This window comes from Coenobita brevimanus, chromosome 20, assembly GCF_032717465.1.
Source record: "Coenobita brevimanus isolate Jiangsu-jjx chromosome 20, ASM3271746v2, whole genome shotgun sequence".
In the NCBI taxonomy this organism is placed as follows: Eukaryota; Metazoa; Arthropoda; class Malacostraca; order Decapoda; family Coenobitidae; genus Coenobita; species Coenobita brevimanus.
The window spans coordinates 17212166-17218174 of NC_136973.1; the positions used below are offsets into that span (position 1 = coordinate 17212166).

General features: G+C 37.6%; 1 pseudogene; it reads left to right on the forward strand.

The window, feature by feature from the left end:
* Positions 1-5610: 5610 nt before the first annotated feature.
* On the forward strand, positions 5611-5727 carry LOC145392027 (5S ribosomal RNA; annotated as a pseudogene).
* The last annotated feature ends 282 nt before the right edge of the window (positions 5728-6009 follow it).

Sequence of the window (6009 nt, forward strand, 5' to 3'; positions counted from 1 at the left end):
TAATTGCAAGGTAGAGCACTAGCTGGGTGCTTAGATCACTAATGTCAAGTATCCCATGAAAAATGTTGGACAAAAATCATGTAAGAGATGTCACCCTTACTAGCATTAGTAAAGTTATATGTTTGTGGTATGCATTTTTCACTGGCATGGTGTATTTTCTCACCCAAATCATCATGCACTAGATGTGCAGTTTAATAGGAACAGCTTACATCCATATAAATACATCATAATATGAAGGCATATAACCAGAGGGTATGATGGATCTAGGCAGAAAGGTAAGATATGCTAAGGTTTTAGTGGCTGTGAAAGAAAAAGACCCGGGAATCTGTTGAAAGTATATTTATTCATTCATTCATCATCTAATCTTCTGTTGCCCCATGAGGAGTGTAGGAGTCCAAGGCTAAGCAAGTTTGTCCTGACATTTAAGATGAGTGACCAGCCTCACTCATCCCTGAGTGGCATTGCATGAGCAGTAAACTCCAACCATCCCTTGAAAATAAACCTGCACTGGCTCAGTCCAATTAGAGTGTCTTAACCCCTCCCGTCCAGCAGATGTCGCGAGCGCTCCCCCCAGCTGGGCATTCCCGAAACAAATTGGGAAAATCGTCTATATTTAAACCTTCATATCCCAGTTAATACTTAACCAAACAAAACAAACAAGGTGTCATATTACTCATCAGTCCTTCGACTTCACGCTGATTGCATCAGATGGTCCGTGAAGTGCGTGTAGGGAGAGTGACTGAGTAGGGAATGAGGGCAATTTTTGTTGTTTTTTTTGCCAGTGTCCATATGCATGGTGGAGGTTCGGTGACACAACTTAGGCTTACACTAGTCCACCACAATAATAGCACTTCGATAGCACTTCCAGAAGACCAAAATCCACTACAAACACTATTTACATGAATAATTTTCCATAATCAGTCATACTTAATGCTCATAAGCTGGTAACCATAGCAACGATCTTGAAGGCAGGCTGTCTGCTCACCTTCACCACTACCACCCCACCTTACAGACAGACACTCTCATGCTCTCTCTCTCTCTCTCTCTCTCTCTCTCTCTCTCTCACACACTTGTTTACAACAAGACGGAGATTGTAAGTATATCCTTTGCACTTTAAGTATTGCAAAATGGATACATACTTCAGTAAAACAAATATGGAAAAGAAAAGGGATAAAGGTAAAAAGCAAAATGATGATTTCTACCAAGAACTGGTTGAAGTAGAGACCCACAATAGACTGGTTGAACGTGTAAACAAACTAGAAATGGCTTTCAAAAATGAAATTGATGAAATAAAGAAGCAAATGCACTTGCAAAAGGAAGAAATAGAAAAACTAGGAAGGGAGGCCAATAAGAAAGACACAACCATCAGTGAACTAACTGTGGAATTGAGTACACTTAGGAAGAAAATTAGTGAAATGGCAAGTACAGTAGTCAATCACGAGAGTGTTAAGGAAGAGTTCAAAAATGACACAGAGACAATTAGGCAAGTTAGCAGTCTTATTGACCAGAGCAGTGATATTGAGGAGAAGATAACACAAGTAAATGAAGCTGTGCAAAGCTATAAAAATGATGTAGAAACCACGTATGCAGAAATGGTGAAAGTAAACAAAGACTTAGAAACAAGGGTGGAGGAAAAAAGCATTAAAAAGGAGGTGAAAAGAATAATCCAAAACAATCCAAAGTTAGTCAGAGATTCAGTAGAGATAAACAAATCAATAGTAATCACTGGTATAGAAGAGGATGAAGTTAAAAACAAGATCACAAGAGACAAAAAGGAGATGGCAAATGTAATGAGCTTACTGAAAGAAGTATCAGAGGAAATCTGTAGTAAAGACATAAAGGAACACAAAAGGTTAGGGAAATACGAGAAAAGCAAGACAAGACCTCTAAAGGTGACTTTCCAGAGTGTAAACACTGTGGAAGAGATACTAAAAAATGCAAAGAATCTTAAGGAAAAAGAGGAGTTCAAAAATGTATGGATAAAAAGATGTCTAACACAAGAGGAAATGGAATTACTGAAAGAGAAAAGGGAGGAAGCAAAAACAAAAAATGAGGGAAGATCAGAAGAGGACAAGAAGAAATTTTTTTTACAAAGTAATAGGATTGCAGGTACGAAAGTGGTACACAAACAGGATGGAAGAAAAAGGAGGAAGTTAGTAGAACCATGTCATGACAAGTATATAAACAAGATGATAAAGTTGATGTACTCAAATGTGGATGGAATGGTATCTAAATTACTAGAGATGAATGATTATGTCAGAGAAAATGAACCACAAATAATATGCCTAACTGAAACAAAATTAATACCAAGGATATCAAATGACATACTAAACTTAGAGGAATACAATATATGGAGAAGAGACAGATATTTAAAAAAAGGAGGAGGAATTATAATATTAACTAAGAAAAATCTAAAAGTCAAGGAAATAAAACTAGATATAACATCACAAGTAGAACTGATTGCAGTAGAGATCGACACATCTGAAGGTAAAGTAATTGTAGCAAATTTGTACATGCCACCCAGATCAAACACATGGGAAAGAGACGAATATGAGGACCTGGCAGAGAGTACAATTCAGAGTGTAAGATCATTGCTACATAAAATGGAAGAGAAATTGGAAAGAATTATACTAATTGGGGACTTCAATACAAATATAAATTGGAATACTCTAGATATAAATAGCCAAGAAAGCTGTTGGGACCAAAAGCTCCTGGATCTCGTACAAGAGTTTTTCTTAACGCAACATGTGAGGGAAACCACCAGAAAAAGAGGAATTGATGTACCTTCAGTGCTAGATCTAATATTTACAAGGCAAGAAAATGATATTGACAGTTTAATTTATCACCCTCCACTCGGCAAAAGCGATCATGCAGTACTAAACTATAACTTCAGGATAGCATATGACATAGTAAACAGCAATGATAGTTACAAAAAGAGCCTAAACTATAAAAAGGGAAATTATCAAGACCTAAAGAAGTATTTCTTAGAAGTTGATTGGGAAAATGAGCTTAGAGGACAAGATTTAAATGCTGTATATAAAAAATTTTGTGAATTTTATGAAATAGGAGTCCAGAAGTACATCCCACAGCACAAAGAAGCAGATAAGAAAATACAGAAATGGTTCAATACAGAATGTAAAAAATCAAAAGAAAGAAGAGATTTGTTGTGGAATAGATACAGAAGACACAATAGTGAAAGGGCGTACAATAATTACAAACAGGCAAGAAACGACTATACAAGAATAAGGAGGGAAGCCCAAAAACAGTTTGAGGAGGATATAATAAATAAAAGTAGTGATCAACCAAAGCTGTTTTACAGCCATATCAGAAGCAAAACTAAAGTGAAAGATATAATACAATCCATTACGGACGAGGGAATCACTTATACACAAGAGAAAGATATTTGTGAAGCACTAAATAAGAATTTCCAATTAGTTTTTACAGAAGAAAAAAATTTTGAGAGGGACTATGTGGAACACGCATGTCCACACATACTACCAGATATACAAATAGCAAAAAAAGTAATACAGGAGGACTTAAGTAGATTAGACAGAGGAAAAGCAACTGGTCCTGATGAAATTTCATGTTGGGTATTACGAAAATGTGCAAAGGAGTTATGTAAACCATTATTTTTAATTTTCAAGAAATCCTTGAGTCAAGGTAAACTACCAGATATTTGGAAAAGAGCAAATATTGTCCCCTTATTCAAGAAAGGAAATAGACTAAATCCACTCAACTACCGACCAGTATCACTGACCAGTGTTGTAAGCAAGGTATTAGAAAAACTTATAAGAAAAGCTTGGGTAAATCATCTAGAAGAACACAGTATGATAACAGAAAGACAGTTTGGTTTCAGAAAAGGAAAATCATGTGTTACTAATCTGTTGAGCTACTATGACAGAGTAACAAACACAATACAGGATAGGGAAGGATGGGTGGACAGTATCTATTTAGATTTCAAGAAAGCTTTTGACACAGTACCACACCAAAGACTTTTATGGAAACTACACCATCAAGGAGGAATTCGAGGCGAACTGTTTTGTTGGATGCAAGATTTTCTCATAAAAAGAGAAATGAGAAGAGCACTAAGAGGAAACTACTCATCATGGAAAGAAGTGACTAGTGGAGTACCACAGGGTTCAGTGCTGGCACCAATCATGTTTTTAGTGTATATAAATGATATAAACAGTAACACTGGAAATGAGAGCTATCTGAATATGTTTGCAGATGATGCAAAAATACAAAGGAGAATTACTAACACAGACTCTTGTAAAGAGCTACAAGAAGAATTAAATAAACTTCATGAATGGAGTAGTACATGGCAAATGGAATTCAATGTGGACAAGTGTCATGTAATCAAGTTTGGTAAAAGTGGAAAAAGACCTGATTGGGATTATGAGTTAGGAAATAAAACCCTATATACATCAGAAAGAGAGAAAGACCTAGGTGTGATTATCGATAACAGACTATCTCCGGCTGATCACATCAGCGAGAAGGTACGGAACATGTATACACTGCTTGCAAATATGAGAATAGCATTCACATACATAAATGAAGACATGCTAAGAAGGATAATAACATCATTCATTAGACCAACCCTGGAATATGCATCAGTAGTCTGGAGTCCTCATCTCAAAAAGCACATAGACAAGATTGAAAAAGTTCAAAGGGCCGCTACAAGATGGATACCAAGCTTAAGGGACCTAAGCTACGAAGACTAAATAAACTGAATCTACCAACACTACAGGAGAGAAGGAAAAGAGGTGACATGATAATGCTATATAAATGCATATCAGGAAAGGAGAAAATAGACATAAATGATTACTTAACATATGGAGAAGCATCAGCAAGAGGACACTGCAAAAAACTGCATAAGAAGAGAGGTGATAAAGACTTAAGGAAATTCAGTTTCCCAAACAGAGCAATTGATCAATGGAATGCACTACCGAATGAAATAGTGTGTGCCAAAACAATTCACAAATTTAAGGATATGTATGACAAATATGGTTTAAGACACGGGACAGTACGAGCTTGACTCATTCCTGTAAAGATACAATTAGGTAAGAACAATTAGGTAAGGTAAGAACACACACACACACACACCGCTCGCTGGCTCAGTGGTAGCGTTCTCGCTTGCCATCTCGTAGACGGGAGTTCGAGCCTTGTTCAGGTTGTGAAAAGTTTCACTGACGAAGTGGGTGGTTACTGTCTCCCTTGAGCAAGGGGATGGGTATGTGCATGTGTGAAGGTCACAGCCTTGCCCTTAGATTGGACTATATGAGCTCTCAGCTCCCTTCTGGAAGGGTATAAGCTGACGATCACGACCATCAAGTGATCCTGACCAACCCGGTGAATTACACATGCACAGACAGAGATGTATGTTTGTCTTGCATTGTCGCTCGATTCTGGCACCGCTGAGCGAGTAGAAGTCTGGGTATTACAACTACTAGAAATAATACTGATATTACTACTACTACCACTACCACTACTACAGCTACCCTGTTCTGGTGCCAATATTGTTTCCCACGATTAGTTATAGTTTCACACTATTGTTGGATATTATATAAAGTTGTTTATTCATAATTAACAATCTGCAACGTAGTTTGAATGATAAATAACCCATGCCACGAGTACACCGCTTCCCGTCCGATCAGCGAAGTTAAGCAACGTTGGGTCTGGTTAGTACTTGGATGGGTGACCGCCTGGTAACACCAGATGCTGTTGGCATAACGTTGTCCCTACGTGTCAGTGGGGTTGGTGGAGGATTAGTGCCCCTCCCTGTAAAACAACTCTAAGCCCTTGGCCACCCCGTTTGGGATACATGGCATCTGGCAATGAATGATGATGAACAATCTGCAACGTAGTATGAATGATAAATTACCAAACACCATTTCACTGTAAAGTGAGGCTTGGGATGGGATGTGCATCAGACATCTTCTTTTAATCAAAACCTAGAGTAAAGGGAAGGCAATAGAGAAATATGAGTTTTATATATGTTTAAGTCTTGGG